The sequence below is a fragment of the Vitis riparia genome, chromosome 10, assembly GCF_004353265.1.
Source record: "Vitis riparia cultivar Riparia Gloire de Montpellier isolate 1030 chromosome 10, EGFV_Vit.rip_1.0, whole genome shotgun sequence".
In the NCBI taxonomy this organism is placed as follows: domain Eukaryota; kingdom Viridiplantae; phylum Streptophyta; class Magnoliopsida; order Vitales; family Vitaceae; genus Vitis; species Vitis riparia.
Window position 1 is genome coordinate 22,976,032 of NC_048440.1, and position 17,975 is coordinate 22,994,006.

Genomic DNA, 17,975 nt, shown 5'->3' on the forward strand with positions numbered 1-17,975 from the left:
GAGTTCCAATAACATATATCACATCTAAAAAGATTAGTCAACTAACTATATTTTATAGTTCTTAAAAATTGTTTTTAAGAACAAATTTATGTTCGAGAATTAAAATATGAAATAAAATTTGCTCAACTTATTATTCATAAAATTACAACATACTTATATACGATACAAAAATTTATAAAATATTTTTAGAAAACTATCTAATGGTAATTCTCTTGTTTGGATGTTGAGAAACTATTGAGCTTACTATTATGTCTATTATTGCGTAATTTGACATATTTTATTTTATTTTATTTTTTGGTCCAATAAAATGTTTTACATGTTGTAGACCCTCAATTTTGTCCCTTTAACACATGTCTTTAAGTTCGTTTTCAATGCTCCACAGTAGTTCCTTGGTGGCCCAGTACTACTCACCACTTACCTTTTTCTGAGTCACCTTGGAGACTCTGGTTGAGGGATTGCCTAGCCCTTTATTGTGACTCATGACAGTTTTGATTTAGACTTAAGCTTTTCTTTTTTCTTTTAGGATAGTTCTTAGGCATGTTTAGGCCACTTAGACAATACCCCGATCACTTTAGGACACTTAGGTTCACCTTTGGCCCATTTAAACACTTCATTGAGGCTCAACTTTTTATACAATCTTCTTATTATTATTGCATGCATTTGATAATTATTATTTTTTTTTTGTTTATTTATTTATTTTTATCTTTCTATTTTTCTTATACTCTTATTTTATTTTATTTTACTTATTTATTTGCGTACTTACTTAATAGAGAATTGTTAGAATTGTTTAGATATTAAATATGCATACTACCCCCTTATTGAATGATGGAATGGTACAATCTGATATCTCATTTTCTCTTTCATTTTCTTTTAATCGTATTTCACTTCATTATCAATTTCATGACCTTCATTAATTGCTTATCTTTTCCTTTGATTTTTTTTTTTTTTAATCTTATCTTATTTTGTTTTGCATGAGGAGCACCATCTTGGGGAGTACAAGAGAATCTACATTACTGGTTTGATCAACATATGTTTGGGACTAAAAGCCTTCAGGATGGCAAAAGATGGTCATAACAGCCCCATGCTTCTTCTGCCTATCTCTCAGAATTGAAGCCTTTGTACAAAACTTCATCATATCCTGAACAGTAGCAGCCACAGCAGCTGCAGCCACACAGCAGCCACAGCAGCTACAGCCACACTGCAGCCACAGCAGCAGCAACCTATGCCTTCTGAAAGGGAACCCATTGAAGAATGCAAGGATGGTTCCAAGCACCCACTGGAAGTTTTGGAGCCATATAATGTTAATCATAGCGTGCCACCTGGATTCTTTGCAGCCATGGAGGACAGTCAGCCAAGTGATGGTTGCGCCCCGAGGACACTGTACCCACTTGGAACAATACCGCCACAAAAATTGATCATCACCAAGCGGCTCGAGTGATTAGGACTGCTGTCGTTGAAGAGAAGGATTTTATTCCCAAGAATATCACTTTTGAGAACTCTTCTCTCGAGGTTTCTTGGGTGGCAGAATACCTTGTATTTGCATTATGGAAAATAATATTTGAAAGATTACTATATTAAAGGAAGTATAGATTTCATCTTTGGGAAAAGGGCTGCTCTGTTGGAGCATTGGCATATTCACTACAAGTCAACGGGATTCGTAACAGCATAAAGTAGGAAATCTTCTTAGGAATCAACTGGCTATGTATTCCTCAGTGGTTATGCGTTCGAGAATTTATGGGAAGCTGAATTTAATAAGGAAATATTGTGGTTGCATGAGATATTTTTTTGGAGGACAGAATCATGCATTCGGTATATTGGCAAACACATTTTCCATATAGAAAAAAAGCCACGCACAATTGGGGAAGACGAACTTTCCAAATAAAAGAAGGCAACTCATATATGTATAAGGAGGAGGCTGCCATATAGAGGAGAGGCGACTTTTCTTGTGTGGAGGTAGAGAGAGATCCACAGGAGGAGAAATATTATTTTTGGCTGAAACAGAGAGAGGGGGAAAAGGCAAGTGAAGGATATTCTGAAGAGGACAGGGGGGACTTACTGGTGTGGAGGTAGAGAGAGATCCACAGGAGGGAAGATATTTATTTTGACCGGAACAGAGAGAAGGGCAGAACGGAAAGAAGAGCAGGACAAAAAAAAGGAGAACAGACAGAGGGGCAGAACAGAAAGAAGAGTATAACAGAGAGGAGATCTATCAGATTGCATATTCTTAAAGGTAAGTTCTTCATTGTAAAATCACTGCTCCTTTGTGCACTTATTTTGTTGGCTATTATTGAGACTTGTCTGATACTTTAGTGTGGTCATCAGAGACCTATTTGCTTGTTGTTGATTTTGTGTGGACGGAAAGGGCCACAAATTGTTTTGTTGATATTGGTTGCATATTTATTTTTGTCCTTAATCTGTTTGTGATCTTCCCCATTAGCCTGAGCCCATTGAAAAATCATGAGATGTGGCTTTATCTTATTTTGATCTCGCCTGTTTGTTCCCCCTTGCTTCTCTTTATTCTCTACCATACTCGTTTTTGTTTTTCTTCCTACCCGTCCTATGGCCATCAACTCTTCATATGGGGGTGACTCCAAAGCTTGGGCATGCAATCACGAGATTCAGCAAAGAGAAAACAGCCCGGATTTTTATCTCTTTGGGAAGTAGCAGTCCACATCTTTTTTAATCAAGAAACAGCCCGGATTTTTATCTCTTTGGGTGAGTAGCAGTCCACATTTTTTGATCAAAGAAACAACCCAGATTTTTATCTCTTTGGGTGAGTAGCAGTCCACATTTTTTGATCAAGAAACAGCCCAAATTTTTATCCCTTTGGGTGAGTAGCAGTCCACATCTTTTTTTAATCAAGAAACAGCCCAGATTTTTATCTCTTTGGGTGAGTAGCAGTCCACATCTTTTTTAATCAAGAAACAGCCCGGATTTTTATCTCTTTGGGAAGTAGCAGTCCACATTTTTTTTAATCAAAGAAACAGCCCAGATTTTTATCCCTTTGGGTGAGTAGCAGTCCACAATCTTTTTTTAATCAAGAAACAACCCAGTTTTTATCTCTTTGGGAATAACAGTCCACAATTTTTTTTTTTTAAAAAAGAAAGGCATGGTCCACTTACCAAATGAGATGCGGGCTGCATCTTTGGGAAGTCTAAAGTGAGCCACATGCACACTACTCTTTTCCTTTCACACCCCTCTTGCTTTCCTCGTGATTTTACGTGTCTTGAATTGTGTTTTCAAAAATCGTTTTCATCCAAATAAACCTGATTTTAGAGAATCATCTTTAGACCTTCTCTAGGCATTGAAATCTAAATTTCAACACCCTTTTGCTGCCATTTTTCTTCCGGCATGCGTCTTCACTATTTTATTTGATTTTCAACTAATTTTCTTGATTTTCAACAAGCATGAATAAACTTCATGATTCCAAATAATGGAATTCATAGAATCAACTCATGCAAAATTAATTAGGGCTTTGGTGGGGGCCCAACATTCTTGATACCCTCTACCATATTGTTTGTTTAATATCTGATTGATTTTTTTATTATTTTTATTTCTCTTGGAGATATGCTTGAATTTGTTTTATATTTGTTATTGGGCTAACCTTGCTTCCCGTAAAGGCGCTTTAGCTTGCTATCCAGGTATGCTTCTTCTCATCTTTCTTTTTTCGAGAATTCTATGGACACGTATGTGATTAGTGACCATATCCATGCATGATGTGATTCTTGGGTGTTTAAATACACACTTGATTTGTTCGGATAAGACACATGATGTGTGATAGATTCCCAAACTAATCTCTTATGTTTTATGATAGCGCTTGAGAAGCCGTTCAGGTACGCACTTTGACTCCTTCTTATGGTTGGTTTTCTTGTTAGGCATGCAATATTCGAAATCACCTAGCCTACTCAAGTATCCATAATTAACTGATTAATGGCCACACTTCCCTTAACTTTGTAAGTAGAGACCTTTTTAGGGCTTAGAGGGGTGCTACCTCCTAGAGGTACCTTCCCAATAAGTAACCTGATCCCCGGACCAAGACTCGGGTTTTTCAAAGACATGCCTTTTTTCCAAAAATTATGGAGTCACATTTTAGGGTTTTTCTTTCTTGTTTTATTTTCCCTTTAAAATAAAAATAAAATAAGTGGCGACTCCAATTTTTCTAAAAATTAATTTTTCACAAATAAAAAGCGAGTCTCGCCGATCGAGTGGGGACGCACGTGAAAAATGCGGGTCCACAAATTGGCGACTCCGCTGGGGATTTTGAGGATCAAGCTTGAACACTATTTAAGGAAAATGTGGCGTTTAATTGGTCGATTAGAGAGTACCCCATTTTTTTAGGCAAGGTGATTCGATTTGTTTGCTTGTTTAGTTTGCTATCTTAACATGTTTGATTGCCTTGGATGATCACTTGATTGTTTTACTCACTTTAGCATGATTCACTCTCACATATGCTAGCTAGGACTTTGATTGTTTGATATTTATCTGCTTCGCATGACTGCTTGTTGCATGACAATCCTTTCTCTTGCATGTTGTATGATTGCTTGTCTTTGCCACTATCTCACTTTAGATCTTAAGTTTTTCGGATGCACCCACATCCTTCATTGTGCACTTTAGATTATCCTTGAGTGTTGAGAGATGGGAGAGCCTTCACCATTAAGAAACCCCCTGGGAACGCGAGGAAGTGCATGTGTGGAGGTGATGACCACCTTGCATGGAAGCACCCCGTCTCCTTGGAGGCGTGCAGAGGGTTGCGTACCGCGGAGGGTACGATCGCTTCTGCTAGGGATCCTTTGACCCACCCATTTTATCCTATAGAGCCACCTCAACCTTGTAGGCTAGCCTAGATCCAATTAAGATTCATTCCTACACGTGGGTGCATCTGTGGACCTTCAGAGCTGCCTTGGTCACGATGGGATTGGTTATCCTTCCGTAGTCTCTTTTGGTGTAATCAGAAGAGGGTATCAGACTGAGTATATTTGGGCTATTCTTCTATGTATTTGTCAGTTGATTCATACAGAGTCACCTTCGATGCACCTTATCCAGTGTTTCCATATTTGTAGGAGAGTTTATCGTGACCAGTCTGGATTTGCCTTCGTGGATTAGAGTTGGAGGTAGATTGACCAGAGCATCAGACCAGTTACACCAGAGATCAGATCAGGGGGATATGGATTCTCAGATAGTTACCGTTGACCAGTTTGCCGCGGCCATGGCTTCGATCCAGGAGGCTATAGCTAGCCTTGGCCAGAGGATAGATGGGCAGCAGGCCGACAGGTCCCAGTTCAGGAGGATATCCAGTTTGATACCACAGTACCACCACCCCTCCGCACAGTCAGCCAGCACCACAGACTATACCTTTTACTCTGCATAGTCAGACTGAGGTTGCACCACCTCCTGCCATAGTGCTTACTCCGATCTCAGAGGACCCACATGCTCGTATGGATAAACTTGAGCAGAAGTTGAGACAGATGAGGGCTTCAGAGGGAGCTATTACTTGGGAGGATTTTGATGGAGCACCAGTGGCCAGTCTACCGGCCAAGTTCAGGATGCCTGAGATTGAGAGATACACAGGCATAGGATGCCCTCGCATTCATTTGAGACTCTATAGTACAGTTATGAGGGCCCATAGACTGGATGAGGCCCAGATGGTTATGCTTTTCCCTATGTCATTGAGTGGTGCTGCACAGCGTTGGTTCGCTTCATTGGAGTATCACGCCGTAGGACTTGGGATGACTTAGCCCAGGAGTTTTTGAGACAGTTTGCATTTAACACTGTCATTGATGTTTCGAGGAGAGAGTTGGAGGCTTTGAGACAGAGGCCGGAGGAGTCAGTCACTTCATTTATCTCCCGCTGGAGGGAGAAGATTTCACAGATTATAGACCGTCCTTCAGAGAGAGATCAGATTAGCATGATCATGAGGAGCTTGCAGCCTAGATTTGCTAGACACTTGATGGGATTTCCCCATACGGATTTTGGATCTTTGTACAGGCTTTGTATGGTATAGAGGAGGGCATTGCTAGAGGATTATGGTCTGAGTCTTCCCCTACTGATTCTAAGGGGAAGAGGCCTTTAGGAGGACAGAGATCAGGAGATGTTGGTGCTATCAGTTCAGCAGGGATGAGACCTTCTAGACGCTATCAGACAGTTGGGCAGACTCCTGGGTACTACTATCCACCTTCACCTCATGCGCATTACAGACCACCTACTCCTTCCAGGCCTATGACTCCTACTTATCTGCATCCGGACTCACAGCCTGTTTTTGCTGCACACGTCGCAGAGAGGCCTCCTGCCCCATATACTCGACCCCGAGCTCCACAGACCACTACTTATGTGCAGAGGCCACCACGTCAGTTTGCTCAGTTGGGTATGCCTTTGAGTCGAGCTTTTCAGAAGCTCGTAGAGGGTGGATTATTGACTCCATTAGCATCCAGGCCTTTACCCCAGCCCATACCACCTCGCTTTAGGATGGACTTACATTGTTCCTACCATCAGGGACCAGGGCATGACACGGACCATTGCACTGCTTTGAGACATGCTATTCAGGATTTGATAGATCAGGGTTTGGTCAACTTGGGGCAGCCAAGTGTGACCACTAACCCTCTTCCTGCTCATTCTACACACGCAGTGTCTCCATCTTCAGGAGATATTCATCACATAGACCTTATAGAGGATGACAGTATACATATGTTGAGTTGGGATGATGGATTACCCGAGCCGATTGTTTTGCATGACAGTTATGAGGTTGATGGGGTTTCAGTGGTCCTCAACCCCGCACCATTCAGTTTGATCCGGACGAGGCACCATTCCAGTTGACTCATCCTACACCCTTAGTTATTGGATGTCAGGATGCTTTTGTCCCATTCACTTTATGGCCAGAGGATGATGATTCAGCAGGGAGAGAGATACAGATTGTGACTCGTAGTGGGAGGATAGCTCAGCCACCACCACCAGCAGTCAGACCATTTGAGGGTACAGCCTCTCATGAGGAGATTAGGAGAGAGGATGATGAGGTTTTGAGACAGCTACAGAGCACTCAGGCTCGCATTTCCATCTGGAGTTTATTAGCATCATCCAGTACTCATAGAGATGCTTTGATTCGAGCCTTGAGTCAGATCAGAGTAGAGACTACCACCACTCCAGAGGGATTGATTCATATGATGACGGCTGGCAGGGCCACTTGCATTGTATTTTCAGATGATGACTTGCCACCTGATGGTTTAGACCACGTACGCCCTCTATACATCACAGTTGGATGTTCAGGTCGTAGAGTCCCGTCTGTCTACTGACAACGGCTCAGCCCTGAATGTTTGCCCTTTAGCCACTGCTATAGCCCTTGGTTTTGCGCCTTCAGATTTTGGTCCTTCTACTCAGACAGTCAGGGCGTATGATAGCACCAAGAGGGAGGTTATGGGTACCTTGATGATTGATTTGCAGATTGGTCCAGCCACATTTTCTACTTTATTCCAGGTTTTGAGGATTCCTACATCCTTTAACCTGCTACTAGGTCGACCATGGATTCATGTAGCTGGAGCTATTCCTTCTTCCCTTCATCAGAAGGTGAAGTTTATTCATGATGGGCAGGTCATCACAGTGCACTCTACCAGGGATATATTTCCGCTTCTGAGCCAGTACTTCAGATCAGTCACAGTGAGGACGACCTACTTCTGACTGGGTTTACTTTTGATGAGATACAGACTCTCGAGATTGAGGATTTTTGTAGAGACTTTGTGGCTATGTCATTTGATCAGCACAGTAGCACAGTGGTCCTTGACATGATGAGGGGTATGACCTTTCTACCTGGCATGGGGTTAGGACGACGTCAGCAGGGACCGAGCGAGTTCATAGCTGCCATTGACCATGATATGACATTTGGACTTGGATTCATCCCTACTGAGGCCGATTACCGTCACATGGCGCGACTGCGCAAGGAGAGGGTGAGAGCCCGTTTATCCCACACACCATTTGATTATCCTATTCGACCCTATAGGATGAGTTTGGCTGACTACTTTGTCAGAGGATCAGAGACTCGACCTCGTCTAGAGGAGATTGATAGTGTGGTTCATACAGATAGAGAGACCGATCTTCAGCATCTATTTCACCAGCTACAGTTGAGTGATGGGGCTCCCGATTCTTTCTTTGACGATTACTCCCACGTCTCCAGATCGAGCTAGCATGTTGTCTCTATGCTTTCCAGAGGAGATCACTGGTGATGGGGTGATGGTTGATTCTACTGAGATGATTGATGGAGTTGTTTCCCATGATGAGTACCGAGATGAGATGGACATGATGACCATGAGCCAGATTACCAGCATTGTTCAGCTTCAGCCTGTTTCAGCATTTGATATGTTTGGGGTGTCTACCATTGAGGTTTTTGAGGAGACTCAGACTCTTCCTGTTCAGAGCTTCCAGAGGATGATAGTAGCTTGTTTGAGGGCATTGTTAGCCCAGTTGAGGGAGCGTCCGACCTTGTGGACCCACCTCTTTCTTTTGATGTTTTATCGGGATTTGTCTCCCGCTCTGACGATGTTTCTGTTGCTTCATTTATGGATTTGAGTATTTTTGAGTATTCGCCTGCCTCTTGTGATAGTACCTTTATATCTGCACCTCACTCACCCACTTCACAGATATTTGATATAGATGGTGAAGTTGCATGGCCCGATCCAGATAGGGACTCTTCTGATCATGACTCTGATCCCGTGGATGAGAGAGTTTCACCTGCTATAGGGGATGTTGAGACTGTTGATTTTGGCACAGAGGATCAGCCTAAGAGCTGAAGATTGGTTCACCCTATCTACAGATGAGAGAGATAGACTTATTCATTACTCAGGTCATACTTGGATGTTTTTGCATGGTCTATGAGGACATGCCTGGTCTTGATCCCTCTATAGTTCAGCACCACTTGCCTATCCTACCACATGCCAACCAGTTAAGCAGAAATTGAGACGATTACATCCACGTTGGAGTTTGCAGGTGAAAGAGGAGATTCAGAAACAACTCAGTGTTGGATTCATATCAGTGGTTGAGTATCCAAAGTGGTTGGCTAATGTCGTCCCAGTACCCAAAAAGGACGGCAAAGTTAGAGTTTGTGTGGACTTCAGAGATCTTAATAAAGCCAGTCCTAAAGACGACTTCCCTCTCCCACATATTGATTTGTTAGTTGATAGCACTGCAGGCCATTCGATGTTGTCTTTCATGGATGGGTTTTCAGGGTATAATCAGATTTTGATGGCTCCAGAGGACATGGAGAAGACAGCCTTTATTACTGAGTGGGGTACCTATTGTTACAAGGTTATGCCATTTGGGTTGAAGAACGCAGGAGCCACTTATCAGAGGGCCGCTACTACTTTGTTTCATGACATGATGCATAGGGATGTTGAAGTTTATGTGGATGATATGATTGTGAAATCCCAAGGCAGAGCAGATCACCTAGAGGCTCTAGAGAGATTCTTTGAGAGGATCCGGAAGTTTAGATTGAGGTTGAACCCTAAGAAGTGCACCTTTGGAGTGACTTCTGGGAAGTTATTGGGACATATGGTCAGTGAGCGGGGCATAGAGGTCGACCCAGATAAAATCAAAGCCATACTTGACATGCCTGCACCAAAGACTGAGAAAGAGATTAGAGGTTTTCTGGGCAGATTACAGTACATTAGTCGTTTCATAGCCAGATTGACAGACATATGTGAGCCCATATTTCGTCTTTTAAGGAAGAACCAGCCACAGTTTGGAATGATGATTGTCACTTGCATTTGAGAAGATCAAGGGGTATTTGCTTTCTCCTCCTGTATTAGTGCCTCCTACGCCAGGACGTCCACTTCTTCTATATTTGTCAGTTTCAGACATGGCTTTGGGATGTATGTTAGCTCAGATTGATGACTCAGGGAAGGAACGGGCTATTTACTATTTGAGTAAGAGGATGCTAGAATATGAGATGAGATATGTTATGATTGAGCGCCTTTGCTTAGCACTAGTTTGGGCTACCAGGAGATTGAGGCATTACATGACAGAGTATTCAGTGCATTTGATATCCCGCCTAGATCCATTGAGATACTTATTTGATAGACCTGCATTGACTGGTAGACTGATGAGATGGCTCGTACTTTTGACAGAGTTTGATATCCAGTATGTTTCTCAGAAGTCTATTAAGGGAAGTATTGTCGCCGATCACTTAGCCTCACTACCGACATCTGAGGATAGACCAGTTGATGATGATTTTCCAGATGAGGAGTTTGTTGCTATGACCAGCTTATCAGGATGGCGCATGTACTTCGATGGTGCAGCCAATCAGTCAGGGTATGGGATAGGTGTTCTATTAGTATCCCCTCAGGGTGATCATATTCCGAGGTCTGTTCGTTTGGCATTCTCTGATCGACATCCTGCCACGAATAACATAGTTGAGTATGAGGCTTGTATCCTTGGTTTAGAGACTGCATTGGAGCTTGACATTAGACAGATGGAGGTATTTGGTGACTCCAATCTAGTACTTAGACAGATTCAGGGGGATTGGAAGACTAGGGATGTGAAGCTTAGGCCATATCACGCCTATTTGGAGTTGCTGGTTGCGAGATTTGATGACTTGAGATATGTTCATCTACCTAGAGCGCAGAACCGATTTGCCGACGCCTTAGCTACCCTAGCTTCTTCTGTGGACATTCCGATTGATGTAGTTATTCGTCCGTTGCTGATTGACTTGAGGTCTGCACCTGCCTACTGTTGCTTGATTGGAGAAACAGAGGTTCAGGATGATCTACCTTGGTATCATGACATTTATCAGTTTCTTAGATCTGGCACATATCCTGAGGTAGCCACTGCCAAGGATAGGAGAGCACTGAGGAATTTGGCCACTAGATTTGTCATTTGTGGAGATACCTTGTACAGACGATCAGCTGATGGTATGCTTCTGTTGTGTTTAGATCGAGCCTCTGCAGATCGAGTGATGAGAGAGGTTCATTCAGGAGTTTGTGGTCCGCATATGGGAGGACACATGCTAGCCCGTAAGATTATGAGGACGGGCTATTTCTGGTTGACTATGGAGACAGATTGTTGTCAGTTTGTCCAGAAATGCCCAGAGTGTCAGATTCATGGTGATCTCATTCATGCACCGCCATCAGAGTTACACGCTTTGACCTCGCCATGGCCATTTTCAGTATGGGGTATTGATATTATTGGGAAGGTTTCGCCAAAATCTTCCAGTGGTCATGAGTTCATCCTAGTTGCCATAGATTATTTCACCAAGTGGGTGGAAGCCTCATCATATGCGAGGTTGACATCTGCTAGGGTTGCCAGTTTTATCAGATCACACATCATTTGCCGCTATGGGTTCCTCATGAGTTGATTTCCGACAGAGGGGTGCACTTCCGAGCTGAGGTAGATACTTTGTTGCAGAAGTATGCCATCCGACATCATAGATCTTCAGCATATAGGCCACAGACCAACGGGGCAGTAGAGGCTGCAAACAAGAATATTAAGAGGATTTTGAGGAAAATGGTTGAGACTTCTCGAGATTGGTCAGAGAAGCTTCCTTTTGCGTTGTGGGCATATCGTACATCTTTTCGTACTTCTACAGGAGCTACACCTTACTCTCTAGTGTATGGTATGAGGCTGTTTTGCCAGTCGAGACAGAGATGGGTTCATTGAGAGTAGCCCTTGACAGCAGATTTCTGAGACAGAGTGGGCTCAAGCTCGATTTGATCAGCTTAACCTTTTAGATGAGAGGAGATTGAGAGCGGCAGATCATGTTCAGGCCTATCAGAGAAAGATGGCTCGTGCCTTCAAGAAACGGGTTAAGCTTAGACCATTGCAAAAGGGGACTTAGTTTTGAGGATTCTCAGAGGTTTGATTGGAGACCCTAGAGGAAAGTTTAGACCTAGTTGGAGTGGGCCTTATGTTATCCGAGAGTTGACTCCAGAAGGGGCTGCATGGTTGACAGACTTAGATGGAAACCAATTTTCGGAGCCTACCAACGTGGATCAGCTAAAGAAGTATTATGTTTGAGACTGTGGTCGCAGGATGGGTGGCCATCATTTCGGTTAGCCTCATACTTTATCACCTCTATATATTAAACCGTTGCTAGCCCATTGAGCTTCGCGTGGTATATTATAGCCTTATTTCTTTCTTGTAGCTTTGATTACCATTTCTATACCCGGGTTGGGGCCCTTTGATGTATATGCATGCTTTGCTAAGAAAGTCTCATGAGCTTTAGACTTATAGGTCTATCTTCTCATTTTGTTACCATCCTCTTATCACCCTACTTTTCTATTTTATTATCACCATATATTCATTCTCTTTCTTGTCTCTATCATTATTTGCTTCATCTTACTATTCTCTTCCTTGGGTTGATGATTCTTCACCTCTTAGTGCAAAGAGGGCAGTCATATCACTCTATTCATTCCATCATTTGACATTGATTCGGAGATTTTGGTTTGAGAGGTTATCTCATGGGATGGGGTTCATGTATTCACTAGTGATTTGAGAGAGTTTGTTCATTCTTATATTTTTCCCATTGGAGTTTGATTTATTGATGATCAGAGCATGCACAAAAAAAAAAAAAAAAAAAAAAAAAAAGCGCAATGATATGCTCATGTATGGTATCTCGTTCCATTGGGCATTTATGCCACCTTTTGAGGTTCATTTATTGGGTATATTTGTCATTGTGGGTTTTTGTGAGTTTTTATGAGTTTTTCACTCCTTGAGCCACTCTTGTTATGCATTTGGAGTGTCGAGGGTTCATATGAGAGTTCTATGAGATCCTATGCTTCTTGGATCATGGTTGATATGTATTAGGTATGAGAGATGAGCGACCTTTTTACTAGGATCTCCGGATCATTGTCTTACCCACCATTCCATCATTAGTGATATGACTTTCCTTTATTGTACTAACATGGGTTGATTATCACCCGTTCCACTTTCTCATTGCTTTCTTTTGTATCTCATTACCTCTTTCCAGATCTTTGTTCCATCTTTTATTCATTCTCTACATATTGATACCCATTACTGATTTGATCCCTTTTTCACATCATTCACATATTTCATTGATGGTTTGACTACTCATCTTTCTCTCATTTCGCCATTGACATTTCCTTTGGTTACCTTTAGGTCCATGGCTCATGAGATTTTTCTATGCATTACATTTTGTACACGAGGGTATGGGTTTGATCATTGGGTATTTGAGCCTAGTTTCCCTTCATTTCTTTTACCCTATCACCTTGGCCTACGTTACGTCCTGTGTCTTAAGACCACCCTGAGGCCACGAGATCAGACGTTATCTTTGACAGTCTTCACTTGGAGAGGTTTTTGGTAGATTGGTTGAAGTATGGTCGTTACCATGATCTCTTTTATGGAAGATACTTTTGGAAGCATTTGGTCTTTCTCTTGCTGGGCATATTGATGTTTGATGGATTTTTGGGTTTGGAGACAGTTCATTGAGGATATTGGATTCATCCTTTGGTTGTGCATTAGATATCCATACTGGGGCATATTCCCCTTTCATTTGGTTGAGATGAGCCCCCAGTGGAGCACTTTCTTTGAGTTTGGGTATTTTCACCGATCAGAGATCCCTAGTGAGGTATGTTGAGACTATATCAGTTCTAGTGGAGCATCGTTGAGCCCCTAGTGGTTCCATTTGCGGAGTACTTTTGAGATAGACTAGTGGATTATTACTGAGTTGGAGGCAGTTTTCAGTGCAGTTTATAGATCAGGCATACTAGGGCATATTTCCCCATTTTGAGGTTACCAGATTCCTATCAGATTCAGTCAGGGATTCATCGGAGACATGTTTCTACTTTTGAGATTACCACATTCCTCATCATTTTGGCTATTCATTTGAGATTAGATTTAGAGTGTCTCCTTTGAGGCATTGGTCGATACATCATTCTGACTTCTTAGCGGATTATTGTTGAGCTGAGGATAGTTGATTAATGGTATTGGATTCATCCTTTGGTTGTGCATTAGATATTCACACTGGGGCATATCCCCCTTTTTCCGAGGTTCCTATCTGTTATTGGACGACATGACTATCTTTATTCATGGTTATAGAGATGTTTGGTTGATTTTGACAGGCTCTTTATGATGCATTAGATTATCCACACTGGGGCATATTCCCCTCTCCTTGATGAGACCGTGCATAGATGGATGATCATTGTTAGTTTGTTTGCCTCACGACTTCGACATCTGATATCCATACTGGGGCATATTCCCCTCTCCATTACGAGATTTATTTGGGCAGTGATATGAGGATGGATGATTGGTGTCGGTTGTTTAGCTTTTGACTTTGACGTCAGGTCTCATACTGGGGCATATTTCCCTAGTTTCTGAGTATCCTTGAGATTGAGACAGTGACCAGTTTGGTTTTAGATTGAGCACTAGCCCAGAGCTTCCGACGATCGACTGTATCAGGGCCTCCCTACATGGATTTGTTGAGATAGAGATGGATCACATCAGGTTTCACCCGAGGAGCGTGGGTGGATCCTTTGGCCAGATGTTCATGAGACAGATTTGTTTTCGTCATTGTTACCTTGCAGATTGGATTATCCATATGAGCAGCATTTTATGCACTTTGAGGCTTACTTTTAGATGAGCCATGATATACACTCTTTGAGATTTACCTTTTGAGATTCATCGACAGAGCAGCTTTTCAGACATAGAGGGTTCCTTCAGTTTAGACCTTTCAGAGGTTTGTCACGATGCATCAGTTTCTGACCTATTGATTCTAGCAGATGATTGGTTTACTGGTTGTTTCAGCAGTGTGAGCACCCTGGATACTGGGGCATATTTCCCTTCTTGGGTTTAGTAGTCCGACCCTTGATATTTTGAGTATATGGCTTTGAGCCAATTTATTTCATGTCCACTTTCGAGTTGGTCTTCTCTATTATTCCCTTCTAGACCCTGAGTCTTATAGCCCTGAGCTATCATTTTTTTCCTTTAGGCCCTGAGCCCGCTAGCCCTGAGCTATCATTTCCTATAGACCCGGAGTCCTTCCAGCTCTTAGCTGAGCTTTCATCATTTGGTTGCCCATGAGTGGTTTGACCTGGAGTTTGCGTATCGCATTCTCCTTCTAGCCGATCAGTCATAGAGCCCGGAGCTCATAGCCCTAAGCTATTCATCGACCCAGAGTCATTTTCCATCTCGACCCAGAGTCATTCATAGCACCCCGAGCCCTGAGCTCACGACCCAGAGTCATTTACATCATTCACATCCCTGAGATGTTTCGTTTTCATCATTCTAGCCACTTGTGAGTGGCCTCGACCCGACACCTTGAGTCGGAAAGTATCCTGATCGGCTATCTATTTAGAGCCCGGAGCTCTTGACCCAGAGTCGTTTTCCATTTTGACCCAGAGTCATCCTTTCCTATTTAAAGCCCAGAGCTCTCGACCCAGAGTCATTCTTTCCTATTTAGAGCCTAGAGCTCTCGACCCAGAGTCATTTTCCATTTTGACCCAGAGTCATTCTTTCCTATTTAGAGCATGGAGCTCTCGACCCAGAGTTGTTTTCCATTTTGACCCAGAGTCATTCTTTCCTATTTAGAGCCCTGAGCTCATGACCCAGAGTCTTTTATCCTATTCTAGATCTAGAGTCGTTCACCTTGTCCATGATCCAGAGTCATTCATATCGTCCATGACTTTGAATCATCCTTTTCACCTCTTTCCATCTTTGTGCTACTCGTCACATGCCTTCTCTCTTTATTGTCATTTCCCCCCACATAGAGTTGTCCCATCCATGTCGTTGAGACCCCATCTTTTGATCTTACCTCTTCATGTGCTAGGACAAAATCTCTGGTCCTTCTTTAATTCTTCAGTATAGTTCACTTCATTCTGCTCATTACTCGTATTTCTACTCACATTCTCTACACTCGTGATCTATACCGAAGAGGGGCATATTTGTAGACCCTCAATTTTGTCCCTTTAACACATGTCTTTAAGTTCGTTTTCATGCTCCACAGTAGTTCTTGGTGGCCCAGTACTACTCACCACTTACCTTTTTCTGAGTCACCTTGGAGACTCTGGTTGAGGGATTGCCTAGCCCTTTATTGTGACTCATGGCAGTTTTGATTTAGACTTAAGCTTTTCTTTTTTCTTTTAGGATAGTTCTTAGGCATGTTTAGGCCACTTAGACAATACCCCGATCACTTTAGGACACTTAGGTTCACCTTTGGCCCATTTAAACACTTCATTGAGGCTCAACTTTTTATACAATCTTCTTATTATTATTGCATGCATTTGATAATTATTATTTTTTTTTGTTTATTTATTTATTTTTATCTTTCTATTTTTCTTATACTCTTATTTTATTTTATTTTACTTATTTATTTGCGTACTTACTTAATAGAGAATTGTTAGAATTGTTTAGATATTAAATATGCATACTACCCCCTTATTGAATGATGGAATGGTACAATCTGATATCTCATTTTCTCTTTCATTTTCTTTTAATCGTATTTCACTTCATTATCAATTTCATGACCTTCATTAATTGCTTATCTTTTCCTTTGATTTTTTTTTTTTAATCTTATCTTATTTTGTTTTGCATGAGGAGCACCATCTTGGGGAGTACAAGAGAATCTACATTACTGGTTTGATCAACATATGTTTGGGACTAAAAGCCTTCAGGATGGCAAAAGATGGTCATAACAGCCCCATGCTTCTTCTGCCTATCTCTCAGAATTGAAGCCTTTGTACAAAACTTCATCATATCTGAACAGTAGCAGCCACAGCAGCTGCAGCCACACAGCAGCCACAGCAGCTACAGCCACACTGCAGCCACAGCAGCAGCAACCTATGCCTTCTGAAAGGGAACCCATTGAAGAATGCAAGGATGGTTCCAAGCACCCACTGGAAGTTTTGGAGCCATATAATGTTAATCATAGCGTGCCACCTGGATTCTTTGCAGCCATGGAGGACAGTCAGCCAAGTGATGGTTGCGCCCGAGGACACTGTACCCACTTGGAACAATACCGCCACAAAAATTGATCATCACCAAGCGGCTCGAGTGATTAGGACTGCTGTCGTTGAAGAGAAGGATTTTATTCCCAAGAATATCACTTTTGAGAACTCTTCTCTCGAGGTTTCTTGGGTGGCAGAATACCTTGTATTTGCATTATGGAAAATAATATTTGAAAGATTACTATATTAAAGGAAGTATAGATTTCATCTTTGGGAAAAGGGCTGCTCTGTTGGAGCATTGGCATATTCACTACAAGTCAACGGGATTCGTAACAGCATAAAGTAGGAAATCTTCTTAGGAATCAACTGGCTATGTATTCCTCAGTGGTTATGCGTTCGAGAATTTATGGGAAGCTGAATTTAATAAGGAAATATTGTGGTTGCATGAGATATTTTTTTGGAGGACAGAATCATGCATTCGGTATATTGGCAAACACATTTTCCATATAGAAAAAAAGCCACGCACAATTGGGGAAGACGAACTTTCCAAATAAAAGAAGGCAACTCATATATGTATAAGGAGGAGGCTGCCATATAGAGGAGAGGCGACTTTTCTTGTGTGGAGGTAGAAAGAGATCCACAGGAGGAGAAATATTATTTTTGGCTGAAACAGAGAGAGGGGGAAAAGGCAAGTGAAGGATATTCTGAAGAGGACAGGGGGACTTACTGGTGTGGAGGTAGAGAGAGATCCACAGGAGGGAAGATATTTATTTTGACCGGAACAGAGAGAAGGGCAGAACGGAAAGAAGAGCAGGACAAAAAAAAAGAGAACAGACAGAGGGGCAGAACAGAAAGAAGAGTATAACAGAGAGGAGATCTATCAGATTGCATATTCTTAAAGGTAAGTTCTTCATTGTAAAATCACTGCTCCTTTGTGCACTTATTTTGTTAGCTATTATTGAGACTTGTCTGATACTTTAGTGTGGTCATCAGAGACCTATTTGCTTGTTGTTGATTTTGTGTGGACGGAAAGGGCCACAAATTGTTTTGTTGATATTGGTTGCATATTTATTTTTGTCCTTAATCTGTTTGTGATCTTCCCCA